The following is a 12,190-nucleotide window of genomic DNA, read 5'->3' as shown; positions in this document are numbered from 1 at the left end:
GCTTTGCATGCATAGGGGTGGAAAGGTCACACCCCCAGCGTAAGAAGGGGTAGTTGGCTTGGGACCAAAACTACTCCCTGGGCAGCAGAGTTCAGGGGGTGGAAAGAACAGGAAAGTCAGGGAGGGAACACTACATTCTTGGATGCTGGAGGACTGCAATTTGGGCCTCTCATCTGTGGGGAGTGACCATGCATTAATGCAGCACAAGCTGGGTAACACAGATAAAAGATAAACCTGCCTTGGAGTGGTGCAACTAAGCCACCTAAAGTTTGCTTAAAATTGGTTTCAGATGTTAATGTGTGGAAAATTCAGGAGCTAAGAACTCCAGGAGCCACCTAAAATTGCACGTAACAAGGCCCAAGCATTTACCATTTTTAGTAGTGAAACCATGACTCAAGACAAAATATATTTAAATTAAAACCAGTTAAAAAGGTAGAAAAATCACTTTATCTAGGAAAGCACTTGATATTTTTTAAAGGAAGCTAAATCTTTCTGTAGAATGCCTGCTACCAGATTAAGCAGCCACCTTGGAACATTCAAATATAATCTTATGGGGATGTTCCCTCCCCAGTAGGCAACAGGCTCGTGGTAGCTGGTAGGGTTTTCAGAAATTTTGGTGGCTGTTTCATTTTGTTTTGAATTCAGATGTTTCAACAGTCAAAATACTGAATACTAAATGAAATTCAGGGCTCCGAAACAGCTTTTGCAGAGAAAGAGGGAGGGGGAGGAGGGATGGGGAAGAACTGCTCTGATATTGACATCTGTAGCTGATGGCCAGTGACAACAATCTGTCCCTGAGGTTCCTTCCAATCCCGGGGTTGGGAATCAAACCGAAAGCTGGGGGAATGTTCAGGTCCCTGAGCATTCCCCCAGTTCCCAGTTCAATTCTGCAGCTCCCTGATCTTTCCCCCAGGTCTCTGATTGCTTCCCCCAGCTCTGACTGGGGGGGCGTGGGCCCTGGGATGATGCGAGATGACAGCAGGCTGTCACTGCCAGCTGGTGATGGCGGTGGCTCTGAGCTATTTCCCCAGCCAGCAGCAGCATCCTGCTGAAATCCCGTGCGCAGATTGTGTCTCTGGGAAGAGCTGGGGGAATGATCAGAGAGCTGGGAAATTGGACCAGGAGCTCTGGCTGACAGGTGGATCCGCCCCAGCTCCCAGGCAGTGTGTGGTGCCCTGCCAAGCTACACTGCATCTGTGCCATGGTGCAGGTGCCAGGCGGGAGGGGCAATCCCCACTACCCCATGCTGCACTGTGGGGGCTCTGCCACAAGCCCTCAGAGGCCCCAGTCACTGCTGTCAGACCCAGTGAGTGCAGGGCTTTTTTTTTTTTTTTTTTTTTTTTTTTAAAGCTCTGCACTCACTGACTGCAGACCATGAGGATGACAGCAGGCTGCTGCTGCTGGCTTGGACCAGCATCAGCACCCCAGTCTGCCCGGTGCAGCCTGTGCCATGTGCCAGGAAGAACCCAGTGCTGGTGCTGGCCCCAGCTGGCCTGATGTCATCCTGCACACAGATCCAGGGGCCCGCACCTCCCCCTGGGAGGGCTGCAGGGCTGTGCCTGACTCCTCCTGGGTGGAGCAAACCTCCAGTTCTGTGTACGGGATGACAGCATGCTGCCGCTGCTGGCAAGTGATACTAGTTTTGTTTTGAACAGTTTGAGGTGCAGTTTCCCAGAAACCCCTATACCCATCTTCCTGCAACTTGGCTAGCTTCATGGCCTCAGAAGGGGCTAGCATCCCTGCAAGTTTCATCTGAACCAGGCAAGAAATGACAAAGTTACAGGCAGTTTTGTCATTCCCCATTATAGCGTATGGACAAAACACAGACACCATTGAAATTCCAAAACAGTTTAGGCCAAAAGGAAATAAGACAGTGATTCGAAACACTGAAATGAATTACTGTCCCTCCAAAATAGTAAATCTGAAACCGAAATGAAATGCAGGCATTTCACACAGCCATACCTACTGGTATAGATTTCATGCTACTTACTGAGGAAGGAGGGGTTTAAGCTGTATTTCTGCTGCTCAAGTGGAGAATAAACTACAGTAGTCAGAAACATCTTCCTTATGCGAATATTTTTTTCAAGTGGGTGATGGCTAAATGCAATTACGCCCAAATTGTTCCCAACTTTATACTATGTACAAGGTACTTGCTTTATGATCAGCATTTTGCTTTGCTCATACTCAGCTGCAGGAAGCCAACCTACTCTAATAACTGCACAATCACTATAGCACTAAGCAAGACTGCAAACAGTCTAATAGACTGGCATGTGGTTATAGAATATTATTAGTAGTAGTAATAACAACAATAACAACCATAATTCAGCTAGTCATTTTGGTTTGTAACATTTCTAAGTTTGTTTTCTGTCAGGTTATGCACAACAACAGACATTGCAAGACTTCAGACATTTCTAACACTGAATTTCTAACACTGAACATTTCTACCTTATTGCACTTTTCTTGGACATAAGCTACACCTCAAAACAAAATTACTGATGACAGCAGCCTTAAAGAAAGGAGGAGAAAAACTGATAAATATTTTCTCCCTGGCCAAGAAGTTTTGTTTGAACAGTTAGAAGTTAAAATAAAATGCTCTGTTGTCCATCATTCTATCAGATTTTTATTTTTCACATTATTGAATACATTTTTTTCTAGGGGTGTTTGTTTCAAAATATAAATGAATTATAGATCTATGATGATTATGGGGCTCTTTCTGTGGCCACTGTCTCACTTACCTGTTGAAATTGGTAAACCCTACCTATATGCACTGTTTATAGGATGAGTATTTTGAAATGTCCAGCATTACTATTATAACTATATATACACACACTACAATGATGACATTAAGAGTAATGCTATTACTTACTGTCAATGACATATACTCACCAGGCATTCATGCCTTCATTACTGCATTTTGAAATCCATATTCTGTTTTTAACCAAGTTTTAAAAATGCCATATTTGTATCGTGTCCACCAAAAGATGGCACCAATTACCCACACTTAGTCCCCACAGATATACCATAAAATAAACAGTCGTCTCACATATGAAGATGTTCTGTTGCTCATGTATAATTCCAGAGTGTTTGGATATTTCTCTCTGAAATATTCAAAGAGAAATCTTTGGCAGTAGCCAATCTTTATAGCTTACTTCTTTAAGAATTAAATTTGCTCCTCCTGCATACATGAGAAATAAGTACAGACAGCCAAAAAGCTTGAGGCTGCATTGATTCAATCTTTTCAGGTTAACTTAAACTGCTTAGATTGAACTGATTAGCAAGTGAACAGACATTCACTTTTGGTTCTGGAAATGTAGCCACATGCTTGCAGTGGCCTACTAGAATATGCCCCATTGCTTGGCTGGAGCAGACAGCTTGGGCCAAGGTTAGCCAGCCCACTCTGCAAGGAGAGGGGAAGGGGTGCGGGGAGGTACAAAGCTTCTCAGCATGCTGAGGGGCTGTGAGCTAACTTGAATCTGGAGGGGATCTGGGATAGGAGTTCAATAAACCCATTTAAACTAAATCAGTTAACTACCATCCTTCCAGGTTTGTCTTAAACTGGTTTCAGCCATTTTGAAAGCAGTTTCTGTATACTGAGCTTCTGCTGTGTTACAGACTTGACCTTGTTTCTGATCATTTATACTGGTTTGCGTGTAATTTCTGTCCCTAGGCCAGAGGACTCCGAAATGTGCCTTCCAAACTGAGCCTGGCTTCTACTGCCCCTAGTTGGTGCTGATCTGATGTGGTCTATGTTACTATTTTGGAATGTAGTATTCTGATGTCCTCATTAAACCTGCCTCCCGTAATTCAAATAATTAGTGACATAGGTGCATGGATTTTGTACCTATATCAATATGCAAGCAACATGCAGAAGAAAATCATCATCATTTTTGCCTTGCTGATGACTAGGAAGCTATCAGTCAAGTTGTACAGTAAGCTTTTCTTCCCTGCATTACATGAACAGAACATTCATTCACATCAAAATGAGTTATGCAGTACGACCATGTGAAGACTGAAACATTACATAACTTTTGGGTCTCAATTCTCCTGATAGCATAGGACTTGTTTTAATAGCCTATCACCTATCTCCCTCTTCTCATCTGAAGACCTGGTGCTTCCCATCCCATTCTCACCACCGACACTATCTGTTGCTCATCTTAGCCAGTCTGATGGCTTGGTAGATATTCAGGAGTAAAGGAAAACAGGAGAACTTAGTTATAACTTCAGTCTCTGGCCGGTTGGGGTTAGAAGACTGATATCTTGGGGGGAATAACAGTGACCACTCTGGATATGATCTCCCAGCACTAATGCTGGCCTGAGAAAGTCAAGTCTTGGAAAAGAATGTAGGGTATAAAAAAAATAAATAAATAAAACAATGACTTTAACCTTTAAAATGCCACTGGTAATTTCCTAATGTGAAATAGTACCAAGGGCTTGCTCAGTTGCAAAAGAACAAAATTTGACTTACTATTTCATCATCAGAGATTAACTGGTATTTTATTTATATTTGAGAAGGCTTCACTTAAAGCTCTGAATTTGGAAAATAAATTGTTCAAATCCAGAACCTACATATAGATCTGCATTTTTTGGAACCAAACTCTACAGCTAAAAGCCACCGACTCTCCAGAACCTGTGGCTTAAGCCAATGTCTATTTAACTGAGATATTTTATTAATTTCTTTTAATGCACTAATCAAAACAGCTAACTTGCTCACTTATAAATTTTAGTTGTAAGTTCAATTTTTAAGGTCAGAAAGACTGAAAATATAATTAAAAATTATAGCATGAACAGTCAAAATGTACGAATAACAAGAAAGTGAATATCAAAGAACAAAACTGATACTTGGCTCTACAGCCTTTTGTATTATAGCTATTGATTTAGTTTCATTAGCTTGGTTGTGATTCTTTGCAGTACAAATGGGAATCTTATTACGATTTCTGTTATTTGTATAGAGTGCAATCTTTTTTCCATACCCCAAGAGTAAACTGAAAATGCCGGATCATCTAGAGCTCAAGGCAAAAATGAGTTTTCAGATGTTAATACTTACATTTGTACATAAGGGAAAAAATTAATGAATATGAACTTTTTAAAGCCATCCTAATAAAAACTGCACTGTATGCTAAAGAGCAACTATTATAAATATGTCAACATATAGTAATGTTCTTCACAGGCAAAATTCCATGGTATAGATTATGGTATATAGTGAGAACAGCATATTGACACTTCTTAAAAGATAATTTTCACATTAGGAACATGAAATGCAAAGAATTTCGGAATTTGAAAGGAATTCTGTGTCAAGTTCTTTTTTGTTACAGAAATGGGAATTTACTTGTTCAACTGTGAACTTGGCTATTCAAATATTGGATTTAGACATGCTGGTAGGACATTTTTCTTTGTAAAATCATTTTGCTGAACTTATATTGTTTTTTCAAGACTGAAGCTTAACTTTTAATTATAGAAATTAAATTGCCTAAATCTATTGAGGCCCTTGTTAATACAGGCATTTCCTCCTGGTCCTTGTCAAATTGCTCTTTCTGTTGCAAGGAAGGAAACTCCTGAGATTGAAAGCCAGGGGAGAGACTATTCAGTGAGTTCTTAACCCTATTTGTTTCTCTTTTGGAGAAGAGTACTTTGAAGTGGTGCTGGAACACACAGAATAGAGGGATCCTCTTGTCTTATTATTTAAAAAAATCACAGGCCCATAATCAGGATAAAGCATAAAATGACTAGAGCTGAGGTAACACTAGAGGTAGAATGGAAACTTGCTTCCATCAGGATATGTGCTACTAGGAAAGAAAAAATAAAGGCCATGGTTCTAGAAATAGATTATATAGTCAAGCTCCAAAATCCAGTTTTAAGTTTCTAAATAAAAATGGCCTGATTTTCCAGAGATATTGAGTATCAACAGTTCTCACTGTTTATCATGTGGGCAGAGGAACAGTTTACTGGTTCCTTAATTATTCCATTCCTTGCTTTTAACTTTTCCATTTTGTGATATGAAAAATAATTAATGTGTCACTTGGCAATTGTAAATTGCTTTAAAAGTGACATTTTCACCGCTGACTTGCTTTATGGTCTAAAAAAGTATTCATTAGGGGTGTGCTAAGCTTCTGTTGATGATTTGATCTGGAGAAGATTCAGCCCAGTTTGGAGACCGAATCACCAAATCTGAATTGAATCAGGAGACCCCCCCCCTCCCCCCAATCAATTTGGAGACTCCAAATCGATTCGGAAAAAGATTCAGAAGGCAATCTTTCAGGGGAACAGAAACTAAGAGGGAGGGAGAACAGGGGGGGATGACTGACATCTCTAGCTGGCCAGTGACTGTGATCTTTCCCTGAAGCCCCTTCCAATTGCAGTGCTCTGAGGGAAGGACATAGAAAAAGCATATAAGCCTCTGTCTGCAGGCTTACTGTGCCTTTTGTGACCTGTTTCTGCCTGAGCAACATCATCTGAAAGGTACTGGACTGGCTTGGCTTCCTACCTAGGTAGCTTCTGTTCTTGGAAAGGATTGGATACAGCTTACTGTAGCAGGAACTGAACTAATGTAGCTGATGTTAACATAGAGTGTAATAATAGTGAAATGTAACCATGTTAGTCTTGTCCTATAAGCAACCTGAAAACTCCATTTTGTATCCTGCTTGACATATATGAATGAACTCTACATAGCCTTTATATATGAGTGTATGTAAAAGGGTGAATCATAAGAGAATGGCATAAAGATGGGAGAAGATTTAACTGTTTATGTAAGCAACAAGGCACCAAATGTAAGTTACCAGTCAGTAAACTAATTAACGAATGGCTGAAGAATCCCTTTGAGGCCAAGCACAAAAGAGATAACAGGGAGGAAGAATGTACGCATCCTGCCAAATGGGCAGCAAGAACACTCCAAGGCTGAGATACAAACTTTGACAACCAAACTGACCTTGGGCTGAGATGAGCTGAAGACATGAAGAACCGCAAAAACAGAAGCTGGGTATGGAAAACCCCCAAAGTGCTGAAACAAAGGATACCAATCCCTGTAAAAGATTACTTCAAAAATGGCAAGCTGGATAAGTGTCTCTCTCAACTGCTGTTTTGCTGCAGCACAGACGCATCTGTTTCACCCCGCTCCAAAGCTGCTATCTACAGAATCTTTTTCTCTCTCAATAAGGCCAGGTGCCACCCACCCAGTTGCATTATTGAACAACTGCTTCTGGTACTTACAATGTCCTAATGGAATGGTTGTTTTGTGTTTGTGTCTGTTGTATTGTGTTTGTGTGCATCTATACGGGTGGTACATCTGAACCTCTGTGTCTAATTCACGTAATCAATAAATGTGGCATTTTGTTTTATTCCCCTTTCTAAGGTCTCACTCTTGATTTGGCAATTGGAATTTAAAGAAACATTGCTAACTAGAATCCCTCTACATAACCCTATCCAATCCATTTCATTCAACTTATTCTTCCCTCCAAAACCTCTGATTTGTTCTTAATACCTCCCCCTGCCACGCACACACACACACACACACACACACACACACACACACACAGTTTAAGAAGAGAGCTGTGTTTTCCCTGGGATTGTGATCACATACATCACACACACATCATAGAAGTCAGATATTATTACACACAACACAGAAGTAGTCAGACACCACAGAAGAAGAGGAGATTATATATAGTTATTAGCCAATTGCTCGTCAAGAAAAAAAGGAGAGGGGAGCAGGCGGGGACAGAGCCCTGGCCCCCCTGTCTGGGTCCACTCCCTCTTCCCTCCTGCTGCTTTGGGTCCAGGCCTGCTCTCCCACCCCTGCCACAGAAGAGGGAGGAAGGGAGGACCAGCGCAGGCCTGATGCAGGGGAGGACTGCTGTGGCAGGCCCCTGGCTTGGGTTCACTCCCCCCTCCCCATGTCTGGCTTAGACCTAGTCCTCCCCTGGCCTCTCCATCACCACTGATGCCATGGCATGCCCACTCCACGCCCCCCCACCGCATCAGGCCTGCTCAGGGACAGGAGGAGCAGGCTCAGGGCTGACACAGGGGAGGGGGATTGGGGAGGAGTGAGCCTGGGCCCAAGGAGAAGAGGAGGCCTGCTCCTTCCCTCCCCCAGCTGCAGCCATGGCCACGTTGGGCCAGGCCCACTGTTCCCTCCCTCCCGTGCTGTGGCAGGCCAGCTTTTCCCCTGCTCAGGCCTGCACCTCCCACACCGGGCGTGGGCCTGCTTCCCTCCCCATCAAGTTACCTGCAGGCCTTGACTCCCCACTTCTGTCCACTCTGTTGCTGCCACTTCCAGGGAGCAGGGTGGGAGGGGCAAAGCTGTGCTGGCCTTACCCCCACCCCCCCGTTCCATCCCCTGTCTCCCCACCATCATGACAGCGGGTTGTCTTCTGTCAGAACACTTCTTCACACTCTGGTTGGCTGTCTGTCAGCCAATCAGGGCGTGAATAAAGCATTACGGACAGACAGATTTAGGCTTTTATATTAGATTATTAAACATAACACAGAAGAACTCAGAGAGTCATACATCAGAGAAGAAGAGATATTACAGCTGCACACACACACAAACACATATTCCAGCACAGGAAAGATTAATATGAAGTGTGCTGGAAAGGCAGGTGCCAGGTCTTCTGGCAGGGGAGGGAGAGAGTGGGTAGAGGGAGAGCTACAGCTGCAAGTCCTGTCCCCCCCACAAACATAGATGCATCCCTTTCCTGGAAGCCATGAGTCTTCTGCTGCCGGTGGGAGCAAGGAGGTGGGAGCAGTACTTGTCCCTACACCACCTCCCTTAACACCAGAAATAGCCACCAGCAGCAGAATGACAGTCTCCTCCACCCCAATTTCATCTCCCAGCATGAGCTTCCCAGTGCCAGAGGAGGTGCTGGAACTGGAACCAGGGGACCAGAGCACCATAGCTAAAGAAATTCTGGGGACCAAGGGGGAATCTGAGCTTGTGCTTCACACCCCTCAAAAGTTCCCCTAGACCCAGGTCTCCTTCTTGGGAAGGCTTCTCAGAGGCAGCTGTGGAGCCAGATGGCTTAGCTTGCCCTGTTGTTGTGCCTCTGCCTGCTGAGGAGGGGGATAAAGGCAGGATCCCCACCCTCAACCCAGAAGTGAGGATGTAGTGTAGTATGGGATCATTTTGAGCTGGCAAGTATGCCATCTGCCAGCACTTCTGAAGGAAGATCAACCAGGACAAGGACATGAAACACTTAGCTACCATGGTGATGCTGCTGCATCTCAGGAGTCAGCACTCCTTGCCCTTGCTCCTCCTCAGCCTGGCACCAGTAGGAGTGTACCCAAAGGGAAGTCCCCCCCTCACTCCAAAGCCCCCATCCCCATAAAACAGAGGAAAGCCACCCTGGGAATGGTGGGGGAAAGCCACAGACAAAGAGGGGGGCATTCCAAATGTGAGCGAGTTCACCCAGAGCATTGGGGAGATGCTTGTTCTGGATGGCCAGCCCTTCTCCTTAGTTGAGTGTCCAGGCTTTGGGTTGCTCATGGTCTCATCCTACCACGTGCCTGCACACACCACTGTTAGCAGGATGGTGGTGCCTTCCCTGTATGAGTCATGCAGGGAGTGCTTGAGGGAGGAACTGCACAAGGCAGGGCTGCAGGTGGCCTTGCACTTCAACTTGGGCATCTGGAGCAGCTGGGGTGGAGATAGATACTACCTCTCCCTCACAGGGCACTGGTGCAATCAATCAGGCTGTTGGTGGGCTCTCCTTCAAGTCAAGGTGATGACTGAGTCCCACATGGCAAGGGAGATCACAGTGCCCAGGAACTGCCTGGTGCAGGGGTGGCTTGTTGGGCAGGGCAAGCTCACCCACAGGTCCATGGTCACCAACAGCGAGGCCAATATGGTCAAGGTGGTCAATGATGCCAATTTGTTGGCATCCGCTGTGTGGCACACAAGCTGTACCTCTAGAAAAGGATGTCTCGGAGGGGGACAGGGCTGCTGGTGAGAGCACCGTCACTACCACCCAGCTGATTTCAAAATGCAGGAAAGTGGCAGGCTACTTCCTCCACAGCATCGAGGGCAACATGTTGTGGGAGAAACAAGCAGAGCTCAGCATCCCACAGCATAAAATCATGCAGGATGTGGATACTCAGTGGAACTCTTCGAGCATCAGATATGTAAGGCTGGTAGAGCAACAGAGAGTGAGATGCTCAGAGAGACTGGGATCAGCGGCCTCCTTAAAGTGGAGTGGGATACCATCTCCCAGATCTTGGTGGTCCTCAAGCCATTCCTAGAGGCCACTAAGAGCCTCAGCACTAGTGATGCCCTCCTTAGCTAGGTGATCCCTGCAGTGAGGGAACTTCAGAACCAAATGGAAAAGGTCCAGGGGATCAATGTTCCTGGCCAGGACAAGCTGCTATCACCAGATGTGCGGGCACTGGTGAGGCAGCTGAAGGAAGGCATCAGCAAACGGCTGGATCAGTTGTGGTCCAGTACAGTCCACATGTTGGTGGGCATGTGCATCCCAAGGGTGAAGGGGAGCATGTACACTGGCAGCACCAAAACCCTCGATCATTGGACGGAGGTGCTGGTGAACAGACTCAGGGAGGCAGAATGGCAGAGGCAAGGGGATGTGGAAGAGGGGGATCCACTTTCCCAAGCCAGCACTCCCAGCACCACGCAATCCCCTCCATGACAGCTGCTGCCAATGTGGGCCAAGGGCATGGCTTCAATGTTGGGGTCTTGCCTGCAACACCTGTCCTCTGACCAGTGTTGCAAGCAAGAGGGTGTTCAGCATTGCTGGGGATATAGTGACATCCAGACATCTGACTCCCCAGGTACCTCTCCACTTTTACCTGCTACATCCCCGTCCCTCCCACCCCAGCCTGTCCCTCACCCTATGACGCCTCCATTTCCATTTTCACTGAGTGGCTTTCTTGCCTGCATTGCATGCCAGCCTCTGGCTTCCTTACTATTCCTTCCACCCAGGAACAGAATCACAAGCACACCAGCTGCAGGTGTTTCCTCAGCCTGATGAAGTTGGTCTACTAAAAGATATCAGACTGACCCATAGAACCTTGTCTGCCAGTGCCGTGTTCTTAGACCAACACCTCTAGCACCTGCCCCCGGTCAGCTGACCGGAAGGAAGCAGAGCTCTGGGTACATCTAAGCCCCAGGGCTGGGGCTGTCAGGGAGAGTCTTCCAGCAGCTGCTGGAGAAGAAGCTCCTACAGGAAAGGAAAGAAAGACTGTGACAGTTTGGCTGCCTGAGATGTTAGGGCTACCATGCTACTTACTTACCAGTTGTTATTTAAATTGGTGGACCAGACTGAAGCTGTAGTGGAGAAGACGACCTCATTGGGTACACTACCATGTGACGTAGACGCCCCAGTGCCAGTGAGGGCACACCTTACAGACACAGTCACATGTCATGAGTTTTGCTTGTCAGAGGCCTGATGTGCAGTTTCCCAGAAACCCTTGCACCTATCTCCTTGAAACCTGGCAAGCTTCATGCCCTCAGCAGGGGCTAGCATGCCCGCAGTTTGCACCCAAATCACGCAACGAATGACAAAGTTATAGGTATCTCAGTGATTCCCCATTATAGTCTATGGCCAAATCTCTGAATCTCTCCAAATCAGTGCCAAATCTTCTGAAGCCAATTTGGCTGAAACAATTTGGGACAATGATCCGAATCTTTGAATTGAATCACTGTCCTCCAAACTGGCTGAATCCAAATCGAATACTTCCCTGTTTGCACAGGCCTAGTGTCTGTCTAATTTACATCATCTGTACTTTCCCCTGACTGATCACAAAGATTTTTCTTTCAGTTCTGTACTGAACACTGTCCTTGTTAATTACCTTTGATTTTTAACTGCTTTGTGACCACTAGTGTGCTTAACCTACTCTGCATGTGAAGTAGTGGAGGGAGAGAAGGCTTCCTTTTTCAGTGTAGCAAAATCAGATGTCCTACCATCACCAATAAGTCTCAGTGAAGTTCTCCCCTCTTTCATGACAACCTCCACATTAGGAACATTATCTAGAATGCTTTACGGTCAAGTGAAGTCTCCAGAAACTTATTAATTCTGGATTTAATGCCAGCTCAGGAGCTTCAAATAAAGCATGATGAGACAAATTTACTGCTGAATAACAATTCAGCAGTTATATTATTATTATTATTATTATTATATTGATCCAAACAGATCAAGAGATCCGAGAGGACCCAGAAGAGGAGGAGACGCGTGCTCGTCATAGGCGATTC

At 45.3% G+C, this 12,190-nt stretch overlaps 1 long non-coding RNA gene across 1 annotated transcript; it reads right to left on the bottom strand.

The window, feature by feature from the left end:
- Positions 1-1,718: 1,718 nt before the first annotated feature.
- On the bottom strand, positions 1,719-10,798 carry LOC109311355. The gene is made up of 3 exons (XR_002101488.1): positions 10,789-10,798; positions 2,807-2,814; positions 1,719-1,962 (listed from the first exon to the last, which is right to left on the bottom strand). It is a non-coding gene; the product is annotated as an uncharacterized LOC109311355 (long non-coding RNA).
- Positions 10,799-12,190: the final 1,392 nt, after the last annotated feature.

Source organism: Crocodylus porosus, unplaced genomic scaffold (assembly GCF_001723895.1).
Source record: "Crocodylus porosus isolate Cpor-Errol unplaced genomic scaffold, CroPor_comp1, whole genome shotgun sequence".
NCBI classification, from domain to species: Eukaryota; Metazoa; Chordata; order Crocodylia; family Crocodylidae; genus Crocodylus; species Crocodylus porosus.
Note: the sequence above shows the minus strand (reverse complement) of the source record. Positions and strands in the feature narration are given on the sequence as shown.